The sequence below is a fragment of the Salvelinus alpinus genome, chromosome 28 (genome assembly GCF_045679555.1).
Source record: "Salvelinus alpinus chromosome 28, SLU_Salpinus.1, whole genome shotgun sequence".
Lineage (NCBI taxonomy): Eukaryota > Metazoa > Chordata > Actinopteri > Salmoniformes > Salmonidae > Salvelinus > Salvelinus alpinus.
The window spans coordinates 36,489,763-36,515,618 of NC_092113.1; the positions used below are offsets into that span (position 1 = coordinate 36,489,763).

Sequence of the window (25,856 nt, forward strand, 5' to 3'; positions counted from 1 at the left end):
GCAACCAATCACGGCCGTTTGTGATACAGCCAACCTAACTAAGAAATACATTTGACGATAGAATTCTCCCCCTACCCTCCTTCTTGGCAAGTCTATTGTCCAGCTACCTGCTAATAGCCATAATTGTGCTGTACAACGTGACCGTGTGTGTTTGAAAGAGTATTTTCCAGTAAGCAACAATTTGTTTTCCTTCATTAGACAACTTTGTTCCAATATTTCTGTAATTCAGTGATATTTATTTCCATAGTAATTCGTTATGGATCCATAACTAAATAAACATCGTCATTTTGAAAGATTATTTTGTCACTATTTTATTAACGAAAGCATAAAGATGCTGATGAATAAATACAGTACTGTACAGTATATGCTTTTACATTTGGATAATAAAGCATTTAAAGCATTTTGAAGATATAAGCCACCTGCATTTGTTTATTAGGCTATAGTAGAACAACATAACGGTCCGGACGGCCCTTGCTGTGCCTGGTGAGCAGTTGGTCAAGTTCTGTTGTCAGAAGAGGAATGGAAATGTCAGGGTGAAACGACGACCTGATGAACCCGCCAGGTATGTTGACTCTGCCTGTCTGAGGTGAAGTTCCAGAGCTCACAGGTGTGCCTGGCATGGATTGTGACTCCATCTCGTTCCTCGCCCTCTTCAACGCGTCATTCTCCGCCTGACTCTCCGCCAATGCTGCCTGGCTCTGGACCAATGCATCAGCTGTTGCCTGTATCTCTGCATTCAGATAATGTGTCTCTTTCTGCTGGTCTACCTTCAATGACTCGATCTCAGTCATCAAAGTTTGAATCTGATCCATGTGCTCCTTCTTCAGATGAGCAGAATGGTACCGCCCTGAGCCCCCATCGATTACAGAGGCCTACGATAGAAACGGTAGATCAATAATGAATTAAAAGTGACTCCAGCACACAAATGCTGTGTACACATTTTAAGAATCTAGAAAAACGAACCGCTTTCTTGGCAACCATGCGTTTTTTCATTGCGGCCCGTTGTCCAGCCCTTTGTCCACTGATCTCCACGGATGGTTGTCGGCATGGCTGTATCCTCTGCAAAAACCCGTTCGCGTTTTTAGTATACAATTATTTTTATTTTTAACCTTTATTTAATGATCAATTTTATTGCACAGTATGCCTAAACAATGATAGGCTATATACATTTTTTTTTATATGAAAATGCACTGAAACCAAAAACCTTTATTTTTGGTGATCCTCTCAGCTCCGGCTCATTTTCAAGTCCTCTCATGGCTATGGTCCTAACCCTGGAACGGGTAGCACCATAGAAAGAAGCTGGCTTTATGAAAACAATATCCATTTTGTCTGTTCTCTTTGGTCGCAATGTCATTTTCTTTAGATAAACAGCTCGTTTTTGATTGGTAATTGTGTTGAGGGTGGAGTTTGGTGAGGAGTACTGGAAAAGTGAGACTAGCACACCTACAGTAGCCGGGCTATAAAGAGTCTATTGTCCTGCTAAATCGGGCTACAAGTGTTTGAAAACCTTTTTACAAAATGCCAACAGCTGTCCATCACTACTGTAAATAAAAACACAGCCTCTTGTTTACATTCTTTATTGTAACCACAATGTCACAAATAATTTGAATCTACCTTTCCAATTACTTTTAGAGTTTGCGATTTACAAATGTGTGCTTTTCATGTCATTTTTTGTTAAATCCAGTTCGGTTTTAAGTATAACTTTTTAGTGACGCCTTTAGTGAGAGGTCTAATGCTTTAATATTTAATCATATCTGCCCTCCGAATTCATATCTAAAGGGCATTTTCACGCCATTATTAGTTACATTATTTTAGTTTGAACATGCAGACTGGCACTAAGAACAGCAGGAACGTTTCCCTAGTCAATTATTAGTGCAATGCCCCGTAAAGTGTTTCTCTGTGCTACCCAGTAGGACCAATAAACCACGGCTCACAGCTGTATCCAGGCACCCCGCCTTGCGTCAGGCTTAAGAACAGCCCTTAGTCGTGGTATATTGGCCATATACCACACCCCCCCCCGGGCCTTATTGCTTAAATAAATCCCTTTTGTGCATGTGCATAACTATAGATAAATCTGACAGGAGAGTTGGACAGAGGATCTCAAAATCTCTGTGCAAGAAACACATGGATGAACTTAAAAAAGAAGAGTGTTAGGCTATTTTCTGGCAATTGTGCCATTATTATGTGCCAGATGTTGAGACTACAAACTTATAAATGGCCCATTTGCGAGATTGACTTGTCATTTCAATAGACATAGGCTATAGGCTAAAATCTGGGTTCATGATTGTAATTAAACTTTTCCATGGTTTGCTTAGATAGATGCAGGTAGCCTATAGCCCCTGATAGGACTACATCTTCAGATAGTCTACAGTAGCCTGGGCAAAATGTAGGCAAGATGTAAACTGAACAATTTAGCAGCGTGCTTAGTTCAAATTAACAGACTAATTTATTCAACATGAATAGCGAGGTGATTTTTAGGTAGGCATAAGAATTGCTTGTGTTTGGCAATAGCCGCTGGAATAACCTACTAAGGATTGGGTCGTAATTTCAATCACAGAATAAAATATTGATAGTATACAGTTGAAGTTGGAAGTTTACATACACTTAGGTTGGAGTCATTAAAACTCGTTTTTCAACCACTACACACATTTCTTGTTAACAAACTATAGTTTTGACAAGTTGGTTAGGACATCTACTTTGTGCATGACACAAGTCATTTTTCCAACAATTGTTTACAGACAGATTATTTCACTTATAATTCACTGTATCACAATTCCAGTGGGTCAGAAGATTACATACACTAAGTTGACTGTGCCTTTAAACAGCTTGGAAAATTCCAGAAAAGGATGTCATGGCTTTAGAAGCTTCTGATAGGCTAATTGACATAATTTGAGTCAATTGGAGGTGTACCTGTGGATGTATTTCAAGGCCGACTTTCAAACTCAGTGCCTCTTTGCTTGACATCATGGGAAAATCAAAAGAAATTAGCCAAGGCCTCAGAAAAAAGATTGTAGACCTCTACAAGTCTGGTTCATCCTTGGGAGCAATTTCCAAATTCCTGAAGGTACCACGTTCATCTGTACAAACAATAGTACGCAAGTATAAACACCATGGGACCACGCAGCCGTCATACCGCTCAGGAAGGAGACATGTTCTGTCTCCTAGAGATGAACGTACTTTGGTGCGAAAAGTGCAAATCAATCCCAGAACAACAGCAAAAGACCTTGTGAAGATGCTGGAGGAAACATGTACAAAAGTATCTATATCCACAGTAAAATGAGTCCTATATCGACATAACTTGAAAGGCCGCTCAGAAAAGAAGAAGCCACTGCTCAAAAACTGCCATACAAAAGCCAGACTACGGTTTGCAACTGCACATGGGGACAAAGATTGTACTTTTTGGAGAAATGTCCTCTGGTCTGGTGAAACAAAAATAGAACTGTTTGGCCATAATGACCATCGTTATGTTTGGAGGAAAAATGGGGAGGCTTGCAAGCCGAAGAACACCATCCCAACCGTGAAGCACGGGGGTGGCAGCGTCATGTTGTGGGGGTGCTTTGCTGCAGGAGGGACTGCTGCACTTCACAAAATAGAAGGCATCATGAGGCAGGAAAATTATGTGGATATATTGAAGCAACATCTCAAGACATCAGTCAGGAAGTTAAAGCTTGGTCGCAAAGGGTCTTCCAGATAGGCAATGACCCCAAGCATACTTCCAAAGTAGTGGCAAAATGGCTTAAGGACAACAAAGTCAAGGTATTGGAGTGGCCATCAAATCCCTGACCTCAATTCTATAGAACATTTTTGGGCAGAACTGAAAAAGCGTGTGCGAGCAAGGTGGGCTACAAACCTGACTCAGTTACACCAGCTCTGTCAGGAGGAATGGGCCAAAATTCACCCAACTTATTGTGGGAAGTTTGTGGAAGGCTACCCGAAACGCTTGACCCAAGTAAAACAATTTAAAGGCAATGCTACCAAATACTAATTGAATGTATGTAAACTTCTGACCCACTGGGAACGTGATGAAAGAAATAAAAGCTGAAATAAATCATTCTCTCTACTATTATTCTGACACTTCACATTGTTTAAATAAATTGGTGATCATAACTGACCTAAGACAGGGAATTTTTACTAGGATTAAATGTCAGGAATTGTGAAAAATGTTTAAATGTATTTGGCTAAGGTGTATGTAAACTTCTGACTTCAACTGTATATGTGAACGTAATATGTTTTTCAAGAACAGCCTGTGTTTATTCTCTGTTATCGTCAATCTATTGTGTTCTAACATCTGATCGGCAATTGGAATAGAGCTTTGATAACTTCCAATTTAATTAACTAAACATGGCCATTAATAATTGCACAATAACACAAGGCTACAACAACAATACAGGCTATTTATTCAATCTGTTTGCCAGCTCCAGGTAGTCTACACATTGATCTGCAATGACTCCAATGATATAGTTGTTTCAACATATTTATTATATCAAATGGTAGCCTACAGTAGCCTACAATGACATAGAAATGAATAGGCTACTTGATGGCCAACAGATGCAAATGTATCCTATCATTCTCCACATTTAATGTCAGATTAATTTCCCCCATAACAGAGAGGGAGTACCATAACTTCCATTTCAAATTTCTACTCGCGCAGCCCCCAAGAACACTTAACGTAAACTCACCCCATTCAGTACAAATGTGCGTAACCGCGACATTCAAACGAGGCTAAAAAAGAAAACTAATGGGACTGTAGCGACTGTGTTGACTTCAAAATCGGGGGTGTGAACTAGGTTTCTATTCAAGCGTTGATCGACATGGTAATGGCTCTATAGTATTGGAGAAAAGTTGAAAAAACTGACCCTCCGTTACATCTTGACGTGTCATGTCGTAACGTACAGCACACATAAAGCAACTATTTCTGTCTTACAATCTCTCTCCACCAGGTGTAGCACTTCTCTCATCGTTTAAAAACAAGAAATGTACAGTGACGGGGGTAAGGGGGGATACCTAGTCATTTTTTTCGTCATCATTGCATGCGATCATCATTCTCAAAGCCGCTGTTCACTTTAGCACTAAGATCACTTTAGCACCGCCCTAAAAACCCGATTCAAATTCGACACAAACCTTCAAATAGGTATGTAACAACACATTATATAAACTCTTTATAGTGTTTTATTTACATTTTAGAGGCGATAAGGTGATAAATTGGACAGATCGAGTGAAAAAAGCAATTTTCCCACACGACATCTGTCCCTCTCACTATAACGCATTAGTTTCGCTTCCCCACCCGCCATTTTTAAAAAGACCCGAAGGAGCTCATTGCCTTCTTGAATTATGCATAAACGGGCAGCGTGAAGGTCTCGGAATGAATTATGTTGGAAAGGGGAGAAATTGTGCTTTACAATGGTATTGAAATTACAGTTGATCTGGAAGTATTACGTTTTTGGGGCGCTAAAATAAGGTCAATTGTACGGACCAAGGCGATGTACGAGTTTACGTGAGTTTACGTTAGCTTAATACCATTTTCCATAAGCAAAGTCGACATTAGATTAGAATGGAGTTTAAAACACCACCGAGCAAACATATCTAATGCTCTCTTGTGCACCTAGACTTTTCCCAGTGTTTTATCGCCGTTATTTCCTGATGCGCATCGGTTTTAGCGTGTTAATGTTTTATGGAAAAAGGGTTGGGGAAAAAATGGCGTCGCTATAATGACAATCTAAATAGCCTACCTACAACTCTCACTCACGTGACTCAGCCAATAGTGGACAAAGCTGCCTGCTGCAGTGTTCTCAACACACACTCCCCTCCGGCCCATCCTCCGGCCCACCCTCCAACCCATCCCACCACTCACTCAGCAACAGACTGCCTCACTGCCTGAGAGTCAGCAGCAGCAGGTCACAGTGCATTCAGAAAGTTTTCAGACCAATTGACTTTTTCCACGTGTTTTTAAGTTACAGCCTTATTCTAAAATGGATGAAATTGTTTTTTTTGTCATCTACACACAATAACCCAAAATGACAAAGCAAAAACTGTTTAGTCATTGTTGCAAATGTATAAAAAAAATTGAAATATCACATTTACATAAGTATTCAGACCATTTACTCAGTAATTTGTTGAAGCACCTTTGGCAACGATTACAGCATAGAGTCTTCTTGTGTATGACGCTACAAGCTTGGCACACCTTTATTTGGGGAGTTTCTCCCATTCTTCTTTGCAGATCCTCTCAAGCTCTGACAGGTTGGATGGGGAGCATCGCTGCACAGCTATTTTCAGGTCTCTCCAGAGATGTTCGATCGGGTTCAAGTCTGGGCTCTGGCTGGGCCACTCAAGGATTTTCAGAGATTTGTCCCGAAGCCACTCCTGCATTGTCTTGGCTGTGTGCTTAGGGTTGTTGTCCTGTTGGAAGGTGAACCATCGCCCCAGTCAGGTTCTGAGTGCTCTGGAGCAGGTTTTCATCAAGGATCTCTCCGTTCACCTTTCCCTTGATCCTGACTAGTCTCCCAGTCTCTGCCGCTGAAAAACACCCCCACAGCATGGTGCTGCCACCACCATCCTTCACCATAGGGATGGTGCCAGGTTTCCTCCAGACATGACGCATGGCATTCAGGCCAAAGAGTTTAATCTTGGTTGTAAGTCGCTCTGGATAAGAGCGTCTGCTAAATGACTTAAATGTAAATGTAAATGTTTCATCATGTGCCTTTTACTGAGGAGTGGCTTCCGTCTGGTCACTCTCCCCTAAAGGCCTGATTGGTAGAATGCTGCAGAGATGGTTCTCCTTCTGGAAGTTTCTCCCATCTCCACAGAGGAACTCTGGAGCTCTGTCAGAGTGACCATCGGGTTCTTGGTCACCTCCCTGACCAAGGCCCTTCTCCCCCGATTGCTCAGTTTGGCAGGGAAGCTCTAGGAAGACTCTTTGTGGTTCCAAACTTCTTCCATTTAAGAATGATAGAGGCCACTGTGTTCTTGGGGACCTTCAATGTTGCAGACGTTTTTTGGTACCATTCCCCAGATCTGTGCCTCAACACAATCCTATCTCTACGGACAATTCCTTCGACCTCATGGCTTGGTTTTTGCTCTGACATGCACTGTCAACTGTGGGACCTTATATAGACAGGTGTGCACCTTTACAAATCATGTCCAATCAATAGAATTTACCACAGGTGGACTCCAGTCAAGTGGTAGAAACATCTCAAGGATGATCAATGGAAACAGGATGCACCTGAGCTCAATTTCTCACAGCAAAGGTTCTGAATACTTATGTAAATAAGGTATTTCTGTTTTTTTTTGTGAAGATGAGCAGATTGATTAGATATAACTTTATTATGTGGATCACATTTCCATCTTCATAAACCCTCAGGCATCCAGACAACATAGTCCTGTCAAGAGGAAAGGCCAAGACATACTTATTTTTTTAATGCCTGATTCCTTCTCTAGTAGCGTTGTGGTACTAGGCCTATATCATTATTGAATCGATCAAATGTATTTATAAAGCCCTTCTTACATCAGCTGATGTCACAAAGTGCTGTACAGAAACCCAGCCTAAAACCTCAAACAGCAAGCAATGCAGGTGTCGAAGGACGGTGGCTAGGAAAGACTCCCTCCCTTGCTGTGCTTAGAAATGATAGAAAACACATTAAAATCTTCAAATGCTGTCATCTAAAACCCAAATGGATAGTCTGTAGTCTCTTTCTAAACAGCAGCAATTAGAAAGGTCAATTACACACAATTGCCTAAGTTAACATTCAAGTCTAAAAAAGACAGAACACACTGGGCATTGTCTTTCAATGGGAGTTTTCCAACTATTCACTTAGTTTTGGAAAAAAACTCAAAGCTTAACCCACAACACATCCTCACGGACAACACAACGTTGCAGATAATGAGAGCTGACAGGGCTATGGCTCCCTGGAGCATGTAGCTGGATCACCAGAGAGTTGTGTCTTTGCCAAGTTTTACAGGGAGAAGCAGGCGGCAGAGCTGTGACTGAACAGAGAGAGGAGAGGTTTAAAGTATTAGACTGAGCTGGAGGATCTGTTAGCTTTGTGTGGCTCACTTCCCCCTTGACAAAGACTCTGTGGTCTACTGTAATACTGTCCCTTCCCCCTTGACAAAGACAGTGTGGTCTACTGTACCTTCCCCTTGACAAAGCCAGTGTGGTCTACTGTAATACTGTACCTTCCCCCTTGACAAAGACTGTGTGGTCTACTGTAATACTGTACCTTCCCCCTTGACAAAGACGGTGTGGTCTACTGTAATACTGTACCTTCCCCCTTGACAAAGACTGTGTAGTCTACTGTAATACTGTACCTTCCCCCTTGACAAAGACGGTGTGGTCTACTGTAATACTGTACCTTCCCCCTTGACAAAGACGGTGTGGTCTACTGTAATACTGTACCTTCCCCCTTGACAAAGACGGTGTGGTCTACTGTAATACTGTACCTTCCCCCTTGACAAAGACGGTGTGGTCTACTGTAATACTGTACCTTCCCCCTTGACAAAGACAGTGTGGTCTACTGTAATACTGTACCTTCCCCCTTGACAAGACAGTGTGGTCTACTGTAATACCGTACTTCCCCCTTGACAAAGACTGTGTAGTCTACTGTAATACTGTACCTTCCCCCTTGACAAAGACTGTGTGGTCTACTGTAATACTGTACCTTCCCCCTTGACAAAGACTATGTGGTCTACTGTAATACTGTACCTTCCCCCTTGACAAAGACTGTGTGGTCTACTGTAATACTGTACCTTCCCCCTTGACAAAGACTGTGTGGTCTACTGTAATACTGTACCTTCCCCCTTGACAAAGACAGTGTGGTCTACTGTAATACCGTACTTCCCCCTTGACAAAGACTGTGTGGTCTACTGTAATACTGTACCTTCCCCCTTGACAAAGACGGTGTGGTCTACTGTAATACTGTACCTTCCCCCTTGACAAAGACGGTGTGGTCTACTGTAATACTGTACCTTCCCCCTTGACAAAGACGGTGTGGTCTACTGTAATACTGTACCTTCCCCCTTGACAAAGACGGTGTGGTCTACTGTAATACTGTACCTTCCCCCTTGACAAAGACGGTGTGGTCTACTGTAATACTGTACCTTCCCCCTTGACAAAGACGGTGTGGTCTACTGTAATACTGTACCTTCCCCCTTGACAAAGACGGTGTGGTCTACTGTAATACTGTACCTTCCCCCTTGACAAAGACAGTGTGGTCTACTGTAATACTGTACCTTCCCCCTTGACAAGACAGTGTGGTCTACTGTAATACCGTACTTCCCCCTTGACAAAGACTGTGTAGTCTACTGTAATACTGTACCTTCCCCCTTGACAAAGACTGTGTGGTCTACTGTAATACTGTACCTTCCCCCTTGACAAAGACTGTGTGGTCTACTGTAATACTGTACCTTCCCCCTTGACAAAGACAGTGTGGTCTACTGTAATACCGTACTTCCCCCTTGACAAAGACTGTGTGGTCTACTGTAATACTGTACCTTCCCCCTTGACAAAGACAGTGTGGTCTACTGTAATACTGTACCTTCCCCCTTGACAAGACAGTGTGGTCTACTGTAATACTGTACCTTCCCCCTTGACAAAGACTGTGTGGTCTACTGTAATACTGTACCTTCCCCCTTGACAAAGACGGTGTGGTCTACTGTAATACTGTACCTTCCCCCTTGACAAAGACTATGTGGTCTACTGTAATACTGTACCTTCCCCCTTGACAAAGACTGTGTGGTCTACTGTAATACTGTACCTTCCCCCTTGACAAAGACTGTGTTTTCTACTGTAATACTGTACCTTCCCCCTTGACAAAGACTGGGTGGTCTACTGTAATACTGTACCTTCCCCCTTGACAAAGATAGTGTGGTCTACTGTAATACTGTACCTTCCCCCTTGACAAAGACTGTGTGGTCTACTGTAATACTGTACCTTCCCCCTTGACAAAGACTGTGTGGTCTACTGTAATACTGTACCTTCCCCCTTGACAAAGACAGTGTGGTCTACTGTAATACCGTACTTCCCCCTTGACAAAGACTGTGTGGTCTACTGTAATACTGTACCTTCCCCCTTGACAAAGACTGTGTGGTCTACTGTAATACTGTACCTTACCCCTTGACAAAGATGGTGTGGTCTACTGTAATACTGTCCCTTCCCCCTTGACAAAGAATGTGTGGTCTACTGTAATACTGTACCTTCCCCCTTGACAAAGACTGTGTGGTCTACTGTAATACTGTACCTTCCCCCTTGACAAAGACAGTGTGGTCTACTGTAATACTGTACCTTCCCCCTTGACAAAGACAGTGTGGTCGACTGTAATACCGTACTTCCCCCTTGACAAAGACAGTGTGGTCTACTGTAATACTGTACCTTCCCCCTTGACAAAGACTGTGTGGTCTACTGTAATACTGTACCTTCCCCCTTGACAAAGACTGTGTGGTCTACTGTAATACTGTACCTTCCCCCTTGACAAAGACAGTGTGGACTACTGTAATACTGTACCTTCCCCCTTGACAAAGACTGTGTGGTCTACTGTAATACTGTACCTTCCCCCTTGACAAAGACAGTGTGGTCTACTGTAATACTGTACCTTCCCCCTTGACAAAGACTGTGTGGTCTACTGTAATACTGTACCTTCCCCCTTGACAAAGACTGTGTGGTCTACTGTAATACTGTACCTTCCCCCTTGACAAAGACTGCGTGGTCTACTGTAATACTGTACCTTCCCCCTTGACAAAGACTGTGTGGTCTACTGTAATACCGTACCTTCCCCTTGACAAAGACAGTGTGGTCTACTGTAGTACTGTACCTTCCCCCTTGACAAAGACTGTGTGGTCTACTGTAATACTGTACCTTCCCCCTTGACAAAGACTGTGTGGTCTACTGTAATACCGTACCTTCCCCTTGACAAAGACAGTGTGGTCTACTGTAGTACTGTACCTTCTACCTTGACAAAGACTGTGTGGTCTACTGTAACACTGTACTGTTCTATGAAAAACAAATGTTATTCTATACCTAGTTACCTAATTAGAAACACATAACAATCTCCTTCTTGTTTCCATACCCCCCTGCTGTCCCTCTCCCGCAACTTTGACTTCCGCTCAAGGGTCCCCAAGAAGTATTTCCAATAGAGGGTAGACGGATGAAGGAAGGTGCTGTGACTGCGAGTTAGGTCTTAGATTTATAAAGGTGTTAACTGTTCATTTAAGTACAAGCCTCTCGTGCGATCCCCTACTCTGCTCCTACCATAATGGCTTTAATTTTGGTCTCTGACAACCATGTCATTTTCTTTGGGATCAAAAGGGAATGTTTGTGAAGTTAATTACTTGCCTTTGACTCTGAGCCCTAAGCACAAAATCGTTCAAAACACGCAAAGACAAAAACATATAAATATTTTTTGTTATCTTGCTTTCCTTGTTGCTGAGTTTTTCCCCTCTAAATATCTAAACAAACTGGCCAGTCAGTTATTGGGTGACCCAAATGTTGTAGAGACATAGCCAGTTTGGGCCAGATTGGGCTGAGCATCAAGACTGGGAGGCCTGTGGCATTATCTTTAAACCAAGCCAGAGTTCAACTTAAAATGAATTACTCTTTAACTTTTTCCTTAATCAAGGGACAAGGGATTTAACTAAGATCTGAACAAGAAACTCTCTGTGGAGAATCTCATAGCAATTCCTATGACGATACTGAAACAACCCTCCAAAACAACGTGGCAAGGCAGGGAGGTCATTTAAATATTAGCACTATATTCCAATATCGAGCCACGGGGTAGCTAGCAACATCATTGATGAGGAGGATTTATCACAACCTGTCAATGTGCTTCAGGCAGTTAGATATGGGAAGTAGAGAGAGAGAGAGACTAAAGCAGCTTGACAATGGTGCAGGACTCTTAGCCTTTGTTTCCAGTGCAGAGTTCCTCTTCCTCAATCTCATTGTCTGAGGTAAAGGGGATAAAAGCAATCTCCTATCTACCCAGACTCTCTCCAAATCTCATTCCCTACTAATTAAGATGAGAAACAAAAAAATTGTGAGAAGCCAAGCTGACTTTACAATACACCACTCTGTACAAGTGCAGTAATCCCATATCCATTAACTCGATTGGCAGATGGATAAGATGAAGACGCTTGGAGGTTTATGTTTGATCAATCGATCCCCCTCCCAAAAAAAACACACCTGACAAATGTTCAGAAGGTATTGATCATAGGCTGGTTGAAATCATTACTTGTGTGAATATAACTTGATGCCTTACTGCATAAACGCCATTTGTCAGTGATGTCATTGAGAGTCGAGACCACAAGAGTCTACTACAGGGATGTCTTTTAGCAAGGGAACGCTAACAACTGGGAATGACAACATGCATAGCTCAGCTGGGCTCACAGGCAAGTGTCCAGAGGGAGGGAGGCTGTTCCACTAGGGCACAATAACCACCCCTTCCATTTCTGGGGCTTCCCATGTGACTGAATAGAGGCATGATAGAGGGGGCATTTTCAGCTGACAACCCTTATTAAAGCTTAAATGACGGTTTTGAATAAATGTCAACAGTGTCAACGTGGATCATAGGGACATTATTAATTGAAATTCACTGTAGAACTTGAACTGTCTTTATATAAAGCCGAGACGGAATACAGCATAGAATGTGATGACACCAGAATACAGTGGAAAAACAGCCAATAAGAATATTTTATGTCATAATAATTATTTCTTAACTTATCATACCACCTGAAAGCTCTTGGTGTTTTCCAGGGGTTCAACTTTGGTTTTAGAAGTGGGGAGGGGCATAACTTTTTTAATTTTTTAATTTTTTTAAATGTATCCAGTCGGATAAAAACTGCAAACAACTGACTCTCGGTGGCATCCGAATGGTCCTAAAGCACACGTTGCCTCGTTTCATATCACATTCCAGTGATACAAATGTTGGGGGGACAAAAATGCAATTTCAGAATATGGGGGGAGGGGTGGGGGCGACCTTGGTGTTCTCTATGTGTGTCTGTCCTTGTTTCCTCAGTCTCTAAAATCACCTGTTTCCAAAGGCCAGAGAAAGAACAACAAAAAGCCAGTAACTTCCCACTGAGGACACACTGGTTGAATCAACATGGTTTCCACGTCATTTCAATTAAATAATGTTGAACGAACGTGGAATAGACGTTGAATTGACGTCTGTGCCCAATGCGTTGGTCTCCAGACAGTGCTCCTCTTCAAACTGCTCACTACCAGACCAGACACCAGGGAGGGTTCTCTTCAACCCATCCTTCACCAGACCAGACCCCAGGGAGGGTTCTCTTCAACCTGTATATCACCAGACCAGACCCCAGGGAGAGTTCTCTTCAACCTGTATATCACCAGACCAGACCCCAGGGAGGGTTCTCTTCAACCCGTCCATCACCAGACCAGACCCCAGGGAGAGTTCTCTTCAACCTGTATATCACCAGACCAGACCCCAGGGAGAGTTCTCTTCAACCTGTATATCACCAGACCAGACCCCAGGGAGAGTTCTCTTCAACCTGTATATCACCAGACCAGACACCAGGGAGGGTTCTCTTCAACCCGTATATCACCAGACCAGACCCCAGGGAGGGTTCTCTTCAACCCGTCCATCACCAGACCAGACACCAGGGAGGGTTCTCTTCAACCCGTCCATCACCAGACCAGACCCCAGGGAGGTTATAGAACATAAGCACTGTCCCTAGATAGGCCAGGAGACGAAAAACCTCATCATGGGTAAGCAAAACACAGAAGATGCTTACAACTATTTATTAGGAAGCCAAATCAAATGGGCACAGCCTCAGAGGAGGATCAGCAGCCGGCGTGTGTTCCAACTTCCACACAGTGACTTGCAAGAAGGAGAGGAGAGCCATGAAGGAAAGGGGAGCCATGAAAGAGAGGGGATCCATGAAGGAGAGGGGAGCCATGAAGGAGAGGGGAGCCATGAAGGAGAGGGGAGTCATGAAAGAGAGGGGAGCCATGAAAGAGAGGGGAACCATGAAGGAGGGGAACCATGAAAGAGAGGGGAACCATGAAAGAGAGGGGAGCCATGAAAGAGAGGGGAGCCATGAAAGAGAGGGGAGCCATGAAAGAGAGGGGAACCATGAAACAGAGGGGAACCATGAAGGAGGGGAACCATAAAAGCAGAGGGGTGCCATGAAAGAGAGGGGGGACATGAAAGCAGAGGGCATGAAGAGACCCTTTTGCCTAACAAGAAGGAAACTATGCAGGGCTTTCACATGTGTTAGCGTCAGCTAATGAATACCCCATCCCGGGTGGGCTTAGTGATGCGATGAAGAGCAGACAGGGAGTCGGCTGCTTCTGAGATCTACATGGTAACAGTAATGTACACTCCCCCTGTGCAGTGCATCTAGCTATAGGTCTGACTGACAGATGTAATTACCAAAACAGCAGGATGTATGTTCATCATAATCAGTGACATCACATTGTGGTGGACATAATATTATGTCACTGTATCAAATCAGATCAAAACCTTTTGACTGTTAAACACCATAAGTGTTACAAACAATTAGCAGACATTGTATTTCAATACTTATAATATTCCTTAAATATTTCTCACGGTGATGTTCTGAGCAGTATGTCCAAAGTGGTGCTCCCTGGTTAGTGCCCCCTGGTTAGAGCTCCCTGGTTAGTGCCCCCTGGTTAGAGCTCCCTGGTTAGAGCTCCCTGGTTAGAGCTCCCTGGTTAGAGCCCCCTGGTTAGAGCCCCCTGGTTAGTATCCCCTGGTTAGTGCCCCCTGGTCAACCTTCCATACCATCATAAAGCACACCCTCAGCACAAGAATGCACCATGAGACCAGAGCAGCTGCTGCTAGAGTGACTGATGGGGTGGAAGCCCCAAATACCTCCTTCCAATCACCAACCTCTCAGATCTGCCACCATCCCCCAAATATCAAGTTGCCCATCTTCTCCCCAACGAATCTTTCTTGAAGTAGATTAGTAGAAGATGTGTCATTCTGTCTAGATATGCTTGGAGTTCTTTGACCCTCTCTCTTTCTATTGCCACGTCTCTGTCATCTAGGGCTGCGCTAGTGTTTGTTCCACTGTGAGAATAATTACTTTAGATACATCTACTGCTGCTACAGAGGACCTTTGCAATGCTACACTTGTACTGTGGCTTGGATCTCCACCAATCCAAGATGTCAATCGGCTGTGTCTCTGGGGCCTAGCATACAAATCTACACAACAAGTCTGAAGAGGATGAGGAGGAATGGCTAGACCAGTTGGGCAGAGCCACAAATGTCAAAAGCACCATTAATGGTCATGTTACATGTGAACAGCTACTTTTTATGATCTCAGGACATACTTGTTTGCAACAGTCACTCTGGGTAACCCCCTACTCCTATTTCAAAAGGGCCGACAAATCTCTCCTCTGTCTGCTTGTTCTCATGTTGATAAAATCAAAGGGGCTCGCCTACATCCGTAACATGTGACTGTTATCAATCAAAACAGCCTCTCTATGTAGCCTGTAGATGACAGCCACCCTTCTATTGCTTGTAAAAATAGCTTTTTACAGAAATCATCAGTCACAAAGCAAGACTGATATAGGAACTGTTGTTGAAGTGTTTAATTTCATCTGCCTGAGAAGTCCTAGTGCCTGCAGACCTCCTGAGAGGTCCTAGGGCCCTCCTGTCCACCTGAGAGGTCCCAGTGCTTGCAGTTCCCCCTGAAAGGTCCCAGTGTATGCAGTGTGCCTGAGAGGTCCCATTGCCTGCAGTGTGCCTGAAAGGTCCCATTGCCTGCAGTCCGCCTGAGAGGTCCCAGTGTATGCAGTGTGCCTGAAAGGTCCCATTGCCTGCAGTCCGCCTGAGAGGTCCCATTGCCTGCAGTCCGCCTGAAAGGTCCCAGAGCCTGCAGTCTGTTTGAGAGGTCCCAGAGCCTGCAGTCTGTTTGAGAGGTCCCAGTGCCTGCTGTCTGCTTGAGAGGTCCAAGTGCCTACAGCATTAGATTTTTTCATCCCTGTTACCTGCAAACTTGACATAGGCCTATGGATCAAATAGGCAGACAGTTTCGAAGACATGATCAAAAACACACAGCAATCCAAATCGGAGACTTATCCCAGGTGGTGCCCATTGCCAGCCAAGGAAAGTGAGCCCACAATTCTCAACCAATCAGATGGCAGGCTTTTTAGATGGAAGCAAAGATGGCCTGAGCGGAAGCCACCCACACAAATGATAAAGCCTTTTACCAGGGACTCCCGAGTGGTGTAGTGGTCTAAGGCACTGCATCGCAGTGCTAGCTGCGTTACTACAGATCCTGGTTTGATACTGGGCTGTGTCGCAGCCAGCCGTGACCGGGAGAACCATGAGGCGACACACAATTGGCCCAGCGTTGTCTGAGTTATTGAGAGTTTGGCCGGCCGGGATGTCCTTGTCCCATCGTGCTCTAGCGACTCCTGTGGGGCTGGGCGCATACAAGCTGCCACGGTTGCCCAGTGTACAATGTTTCCTCCGACACATTGGTGCTTCTGGGTTAAGCGTGCAGTGTGTCAAGAAGCAGTGCGGCTTGGTGGGGTTGTGTTCCGGAGGACGCACGGCTCTCGACCTTCGCCTCTCCCGAGTCTGTACGGGAGTTGCAGCGATGGGACAAGACTGTAACAATCACTTGGATATGATGAAAAAGGGGGTAAAAAAACATTTTTACCAGACATTGTGTCTAAGAGGGGAATGAGACTGTTCCCCCTTGCCAACCAATCATATCGCCACACACTTTTGCACAGTGATCTGAGGGTAATGAGATATTGTGCACTTGGACTAGCAGATGGCCTGCTATTCAAGAATGTCCGTCTGGGTTTTGAACAGCAAAACAAGTGAAAGAGTGTGTAAGAGATCGAAGGTCATGCTCATGGCCATTGTACTATAAAGTCTTCTGCTAGTGATGTCACTGGGCTAGGTTAAAAAATGATGGTTAATATATATATACATCTTTTTTAAACACTTTATTTGGATGGTCCCATATAGATGATCTACAGATGGCCATACTATCAGCAAACTATCTGTTGATAAGAAACTGCCTGCTAAGGTTAGGGTTAGGTTTATAATAAGGGTTAGGGTTAGGTTTATAATAAGGGTTAGGGTTAGGTTTATAATAAGGGTTAGGGTTAGGTTTATAATAAGGGTTAGGGTTAGGTTTATAATAAGGGTTAGGGTTAGGTTTATAATAAGGGTTAGGGTTAGGTTTATAATAAGGGTTAGATTTATAAAAAGGGTTAGGGTTAGGTTTATAATAAGGGTTAGTTTAGGAGTTAAGTATGGGTTAGGGCTAGGTTTTATTTAACACCGTTTGGGTCAAATAAGCTTTTAGTTTGAATGTTGTGTGCTCTGAAATTGTATGAGCAAGCCAAGCGCCACCACTACGGTTAGTAGCAACAAAATCTGCAAACAAGCACACACACACCGGCCACGATGTGTTTACAATTCCCGCGTTGGTAATAAACCATTATTTGTTCGACCCGAATGACAAAACGTCTGTGTGAGCATTTGAAATAAGATCAGGATCAAACGGGCAAAATGTAAAATGTTAGCTAGGTAGTCCAACATTCTCCATGACATACAACCAGACTACAGGCAGGGGAGAAAGGATGGAAATCCTGCTTCTTCTGCCAGCCAGCCACATCCAAAGCAGTTGCACCTGATTCATCCTAGCTAGTCAAAATACAGAATAGTAGTCAAGCATTTTGTCAACATTGATGACAGTTTTGGAGCAGGAGGTTGGTTTTCTCCTTACTAAGTTGACTTCGGTTTGCAGTATGACAAAGTCACTCACAAATGTATTTGATACAGATGTTTTTTAGCAACTTCTGGGGTAGCTAGTTAGCTAGCTTTAGCTTGGTACCTAACTAGTACCAATTCAACCAGCCTGAAAACAATGACCAGAAACTGCAATAATTGTAAATATTCTTAGCAATAATTTAGGAATGTGACTAGGCACCAACTTGTTGTTCTCCTATTGAAATTGAACTTCAGTTCATGAAAATAACTAGATAGCTAGCTACATTCAACAAAAATATGAACCCAACATGTAAAGTGTTGGTCCCATGTTTCATCAGCTGAAATAAATGATCCCAGATATTTTCCATATGAATAAAAGCTTATTTCTCTCAAATTTTGTGCAATGAACATTTCTGCTTTGCCAAGATAATTTATCCATCTGACAGGTGTGGAAATCAAAAAGCTGATTAAACAGCATGATCATTACACAGGTGCACCTTATGCTGGGGACAAAAAAAAGGCCACTAAAATATGTAGTTTTGTAACACAACAAATGTCTCAAGTCTTGAGGGAGCGTGGAATTGGCATGCTGACTGCAGTAATGTCCACCAGTGCTGTTGCCAGAGAATGTAATGTTCATTTCTCTACCATAAGCCGCCTCCAATGTCATTTTAGAGAATTTGGCAGTACGTCCAACTGGCCTCACAACCGCAGACAATGTGTATGGCGTCTGGTGGATGAGCGGTTTGCTGATGTCAACATTGTGAACAGAGTGCCCCATGGTGGTGGTGGGGTTATGGTATGGGCAGGAATAAGCTACGGACAACAAACACAATTGCATTTTATTGATGGCAATTTGAATGCAGAGAGATATTGTGACGAGATCCTGGGGCATGAGGCAAATGGGTCACACCAGATACTGACTGGTTTTCTGATCCACGCCCCTGATCCACGATACCATTACTGTATCTGTGACCAACAGGTCTGTGTTCCCACTCATGTGAAATCCATAGATTACAGCCTAATGAATTTATTTCAATTGACTGATTTCCTTATATGAACTGCTGAGGCCCATTATCAGCAACCATCACTCCTGTGTTCCAATGGCATGTTGTGTTAGGGGTCACTTAGAATTCACACCCCTCAGTCAATACTTTGTAGAATCACCTTTGGCAGTGATTACATGTCTCTAAGAGCTTTCCACAACTGGATTGTGCAACAAATGCTCATTATTCTTTTCAAAATTTTTCAAGCTCTGTCAATTTTTTTGTAGATCATTGCTAAGCAACTATTTTCAGGTCTTACCAAAGATTATCAAGCAGATTTAAGTCAAAACTGTTTAAGATTATTGTCCTTCTGAAATGTGAAATAATCTCCCAGTGTCTGTTGGAAAGCAGACTGAACCAGGTTTTCACCTAGGTTTCTTTTTTATCCTGAAAAACTCCTCAGTCCTTAACAATTACAAGCATATGTAACGGATGTGAAATGGCTAGCTAGTTAGCGGTGGTGCGCGCTAATAGCGTTTCAATCGGTTACGTCACTCGCTTTGAGACCTTGAAGTAGTGGTTCCCCTTGCTCTGCAAGGGCCGCGGCTTTTGTGGAGCGATGAGTAACGATGCTTCGTGGGTGACTATTGTTGATGTGTGCAGAGGGTCCCTGGTTCGCGCCCGGTCGGGGCGATGGGACGGACTAAAGTTAAACTGTTACACATACCCATAACATACTGCAGCCACCACTATTCTTGAAAATATGGAGAGTGGTACTCAGTAATGTGTTGTATTGGATTTACACCAAACATAACACTTGGTACTCAGGACAAAAAGTTAATTGTTTTGCCACATTTTCTGCAGTATTATTTTTGTGTCTTGTTGCAAACAGGATGCACGTTTTGGAATATTTGTATTCTGTACAGGCTTCCTTCTTTTCACTCTGTCAATTAGGTTAGTATTGTGGAGTAATTACAATGTTGTTGATCCATTCTCAGTTTTCTCCTATCACAGCCATTAAACCCGGTAACTGTTTTAAAGTCACCATTGGCTTCATGGTGAAATCCCTGAGTGGTTTCCTTCCTCTCTGGCAACTGAGTTAGGAAGGATGCCTGTGTCTTTGTAGTGACTGGGTGTATTGATACACCATCCGAAGTGTAATTAATCACTTCAACATGCTGAACTGGATATTCAATGTCTGCTTTTTTTAACCCATCTACCAACAGGTGCCCTTCTTTGCGAGGCATTGGAAAACATCCCTGGTCTTTATGGTTGAATCTGTGTTTGAAATTCACTGCTCGACTAAGGGTCCTTACAGATAATTGTATGTGTGGGTACAGAGATGAGGAAGTCCTTAAAAAATCATATTAAACACTATTATTGCTCAGAGAGTGAGTCCATGCAACTTATTATGTGATTTGGTAAGCAAATTATTACTCCTGAACTTATTTACGTTTGCCATAACAAAGAGTTGAATACTTTACAGCTTTCTATTTTATTAATTTGTAAAAATTTTCGAAAAACATAATTCCACTTTGACATTATGGGGTATTGGGTAGGGATGCACGACATACCGGTGAACATATCGGGATGTCTAGTTTAACGCCAATGTGCAAAACCGATGTCAAAGCTGACGTGCATACTTATATAACGTAGGTACACGGCGTGATGACGTCGCGGAAAATTTTGCACTATATGTGCAACACAGCATTCCTAAACTAGCCCACAATGTCTGCTGTGTGGATCAAGCAGTCAACAAGTCGAGCAGTCATTTGAAAGAGTAACAACATTTCAGCAAGACAACTCGAAGGCGAAACCATTAAAGCCAAGATAATGAAATTCATTGCCCGTAACAATCAACCATTCTCTGTCGTGGGTGATGTTGGCATTCGCCGACTGGTTGAGCACCGGTACACACTACCAAGTGTGCTATTTTTCAGATGTTGCCCTACCGGAGTTACACAGTAATAGCGTCAATGCTATTAGCTTCATGACATACGGACATATGGAATGCCATTTGGGTCTTTGCGTGTCAAAAAAGATACAGTAGCACTGTCAAAGCTGTACAAAAAAGTCTGCAAACAAGCAACACCGGCCACGAACGATGTGTTTACAATACCGCGTTGGTAATAAAGCATAATTTTTTCGACCGCAACTTCTGGGGTAGCTAGCTTTAGCTTGGTACCTAGCTAGCACCAATACAACCAGCCTGAAAACAATGACCAGTAGAAACTGCAGTCATTTTCATTATTCTTAGCAATGATTTAGGAATCCTTGTGAGTAAGTATTAGCTAGGTTGCCACTCGTTGTTGTTCGCCTATTGAAATTGAACTTCAGTTCATGAAAATAAATAGCTAGCCAGCTACTTAACCCTGTTGCCCAAAGCTAATGTTATAAGTAGCCAGCTAGCTTCATCTGGCTAGTGAGGCTCGACCGGACCGGGTTATGTGTTGTGAAGCTAGCCACAAGTAACACTTAAGTCGTTTTTTGGGGTATCTGTACTTTACTATTCATATTTTTGACAACTTTTACTCTACTACATTCGTAAAGAAAATTATTGACTTTGTACTCCATACATTTTCAATGACACCCAAAAGTACTCGTTACATTTTGATTGCCTAGCAGGGCAGGACAATTGTCCAATTTATGCACTTACCAAGAGAAAATCCATGGCCATCCCTACTGCGTCTGATCTGGCGAGCTCACTAAACACACATTTTTCATTTTTAAATTATGTCTGAGTGTTGGAGTACACCCTTGGCTATCTGTAAATTTTTAAAAAACAAGAAAATTGTGCTGTCTGGTTTGCTTAATATAAAGAATTTGAAATTATTTAGACTTTTACTTTGATACTTAAGGATATTGTAACGGCGTTCTAAATCTGCCTCCTCCTCGGACGAGGAGGAGCATGGGTCGGACCAACACGCAGCGAGGTATGATGACATAAATGATATTTATTGAAATACGAAATGAACACGAAAACATTTGAAAATTACAAAATAACAAACACGACGTAGACAGACCTGAACATGGAACTTACATACTACACGCAGAACTCACGAACAGGAACAGACTACATCAAACGAACGAACAGCCAAAACAGTCCCGTGTGGTGCACATACACTGACACGAAAGACACAGGAGACAATCACCCACAAACAAACAGTGTGAACAGCCAACCTATATATGGTTCTCAATCAGAGGAAAACGTCAAACACCTGTCTCTGATTGAGAACCATATAAGGCTGATTACAAGACCTAAACATAGAAACACAAAACATAGAAATGCCCACCCACACTCACGCCCTGACCGACTAACACATACAAAACAACAGAAAATAGGTCAGGAACGTGACAGATATTTTAGCAATTACATACACTTTTTAAAACCAAATACTTTTAGACTTTTACTCAAGTAGTATTTTACTGGGTGACTTTCACTTTTACTTGAGTAATTTTCTATTAAGGTATCTTTACCTTAGTATGACAATTGTGTACTTTTTCCACCACTGAAACAGATTATGTCGTTTTGCTATGTTTAGAGGATTTTTTTTTTGCATCCATCAGCTAGCTAGCTTTTTTCTGACCAGCACTGTCCCAGTGCTTCGGGAAGTGTGTGTTTGCCTTATGCGGCAGCGGCAGGTACGCAAGACAACTTTCCAGCATCATAGCATATGTATCAGTGAATCGCTGTGACATAAGACATACGAGTGATCAATGTGTATTCACTATGTATTTGTATTTATTATGGATTCCCATTACTCTTCCTGGGGTCCAGCAAAATTAAGGCATTTTAGAAAATGTAAAAAAACATTACAATACATTCACAGACCGTGTGCCCTTGTAAAAAATGTATGAACGTGTTAAATTATTATGAGATGTGCAGTCATATTCAGATCCTGATTGGTCAACAAGCTTATTTGACGTGTCAAATAGTGTTATTTGACTTGTATCTTTTTTAACAAGCAAAGACCCAAATGGTGTTCCACATGGTTTAAGGTAAGGGCTAAGTTTAGCATTAGGATAAGGTTTAAGGGTTTGGGCTAGAGTATACACTATATGCAAAAGTATGTGGACACCCCTTCAAATGAGTGGATTCGGTTATTTCAGCCACACCCTTTGCTGACAGGTGTATAAAATCAAGCACACAGCCATGAAATCTCCATAGACAAACACTGGCAGTAGAATAGCCTTACTGCAGAGCTCAGTGACTTTCAACGTGGCACCGTCTTAGGATACCACCTTTCCAACAAGTCAGGAGCAACAACGGCTCAGCTGCAAAGTGGTAGGCCACACAAGCTCACAGAACGGGACCGCGGATTGCTGAAGCGCATAAAAATCGTCTGTCCTAGGTTGCAATACTCACCACCGAGTTCCAAACTCACAGCTTTAGACAGTAGGAAAAGTTTGACTGTTTGTCCCCAAGAGATTGTGACAGCAGGTGAAAATGGCATTTGAAACGTCACACAACACATCCAGTACTGTATAACAGGTGACAGTGGAGCCCAAATGTGTGGGCTCCATCAATCCCTGCATCAAGAAAGTAGAATGGACCTATATGGCTAGCTACACATTGTAACAGTGATAATGTGAATTATTCCATAGAACTGTTCCACCTTAGCTAGTGGAAAATCCCGGCATCAATTTTTCAAATAACCTTTTCTTGGCAAAACTTTCTTTGTTCTCGACTTGGAAGAAACTTGTCTCATTAAACGCCTGTGTTCAGTTACAGGCCGAACTCCAAAAAACCTATTCAGAAAGATATTAAATCCACTTTTTGCACCAAGTGAGGAATTCCCTCGCCATTTTAGCTGCCAGACATCTTGCATTTCCCAACATCTTTGCAGGAACTAGTTGTTTCATTGTGACTTGGCCCACATGTAGTAGATGACAGAGCTTCACACAGTGCGACCAAAAACAAAGATCTACACAAATGAAAGAGGCCTTTCTCACTCAATACAAAAAAAGTGGATTTAATATTTATTCTCTGGGGGTACTTTCCCACATCTGCAAATAGGACATTATTTGTCTTTTTACCTAAACATGCAAACACCATCAGAGAATTCATAGCAAGCAGTGCATTGGAATGGCATTCAGATTAACTGCAATGACATTGATTCTCATGTAATGGGTGGCCAAAATAACTAAGAAAGTCACACCCCCAATAAGCCACCAATATGACCACATTGAGGCATATGTCACTGTGCTTCTATTGCTGTATGCACCATGCCACCGCCTACTTCAGTTGTTCATTTAGCAAACAAGACAGCTCATGATCCAGTGCCTTAATCACAGTCAACAAACCTATATTTTTAGCTTTAATTCATCATTTTCTCTAAGCCTCATGGCAAAATGTGTAGAATAGCATGAGATAAACTATTGAACTGCACATTTTTCTCTTTGCACCATGGCAACACGTGTAGAATTTTTGGTTATCATGTTTCTTTACACACATTTCTGCAGGCCCACCCACTGGCAACGCTACTGCTATAACAAATCATGCCACCTTCCTATCTGAATGTGGAAATCGGTTAGATTTGTAACCACCAGCTAGCTGCACAACCATTCTAGTGCAGTTTCATTCAAATGTGTTTAGTAGTCTGAATTGTCAAGTTTGTTTCTTCACTATTAAATTTATTAGGCACTTCAGACAACTTTTCTTGTAATTATTTGCTTAAGTACACTCTAATCAAACTGTATTCTTACCTTAAATAGCGAGAAAAGGTGTCTCTGTTCTGTCCAAAAGGAGGACCGTTACTTCCACTTAATCCAAGTGCCTGCGTTTGTTTTACTCAGGTGCTCCTTCCTGTTCTTTACCTGGCAGCACTTTGCTCGTTGTTATGTGGGTACATTCGTTGTGTCTTTAAGGATCCCCACAGCTGACCATCCGCCTGGCTGTGCGCACGAGGAGTACAGAGGAACAGTTACCAAAACGCTCTAGCTGAGTGGCATAATCCTTTTTAGGCATAACAAGTGGGGCCCCTTCTGTTTTTGTGGTTTGATAACGCAGTAAATGTATAACATAGGCCTACGTTTTGTCGAACTTTTACAAATAGCTTCCATGCTAAATAATAATAAATAAATAAAAATGATTAATATTTTTTCCCTATTTGTAATTATTTAATGGTTTACCAGATTCCCAATAGGCTATGTATCCCCTGCCCAAAATATTAGTGATTGTCACCACCACAGACATATTTAATTATCAACAACAAAGAACGGTATGAATTCACAGTTCCAGGTGGTAACACAAGAGGCAATTCATTGATAACGTCACAACACCCTCTCTCAGCATTTCTGTGATGTAGACGTATGTTAGATGAGCCTCCTCTGGTGGTTGCCAGTGGGACTGAAAGCAGTTAGACAAAACAAAACAGATTGGATTACCACTAATAATTGTATAGCATGACTTTCATTCTTTATTGTGCATGAGCCATTTTTGTCTACATATGTGTCTACCTTTGGGGCGCAGGTAGCCTAGTGATTAGAGCGTTGGACCAGTAACCGAAAGGTTGCTGGATTGAATCCCTGAGCTGACAAAGTAAAAATCTGTCATTCTGCCCCTCCCCACTGTTCCCCGGAAGGCTGTCATTGTAAATAAGAAATTGTTCTTAACTAACTTGCCTAGTCAAATTAAATGTGGATTGTGTTCTGTTGTATGTCCACTATATGATGGGGTCAGTGGTCACATGTTTGGAGGGAATGGGCTTTTCTTGTTTGGGCAAAATACCATCCTCTCTCCTCAGTGACCCGGAAACCGTTAAGTTGACGAGTGGTCGAGCTGTGTGTCAATTTGTTACTAATCAAATGAAAGAGTTTCCTCCCCTCCTCGATAGCCACTTTTCATCGAGGATACTCATGTGTATCCAACCGCAGAAGAGTTTTCAAATCTGCCTCACCCCCTTTGAGTCAGCTTTTGTTTTGTCAGAGGGGAAAAACATGAACACGTTTAAAAACAATATGCTACTTATTGTTTTATCTGTAAAATGTCTTCCACAGCTAACTTAAGTCCTTTTGATCTCTTAATACATTCATTTTGGGATCCATCCCTGTAAACATAATTTGCCTAATGACACGCGAATGGAGACTGACCTTTTTCAAAAGGAGGTGAGAGAGGACAGAAGAGAGGATGTGAGGAGTCGAGCAAAACCAATTCAGATGCTCC

General features: G+C 42.6%; 1 protein-coding gene across 1 annotated transcript in view; it reads right to left on the reverse strand.

Moving 5' to 3' along the window:
* LOC139557789 (plexin-B1-like) overlaps positions 1 to 24,653 on the reverse strand; it is a 99,197-nt gene extending 74,544 nt beyond the window's left edge. Inside the window, exon 1 of the mRNA XM_071372972.1 lies at positions 24,398 to 24,653. The gene's annotated coding sequence lies outside the window, so the exon portion shown is untranslated. The remainder of the gene's footprint in view (positions 1 to 24,397) is intronic.
* Between the last annotated feature and the right edge of the window lie 1,203 nt (positions 24,654 to 25,856).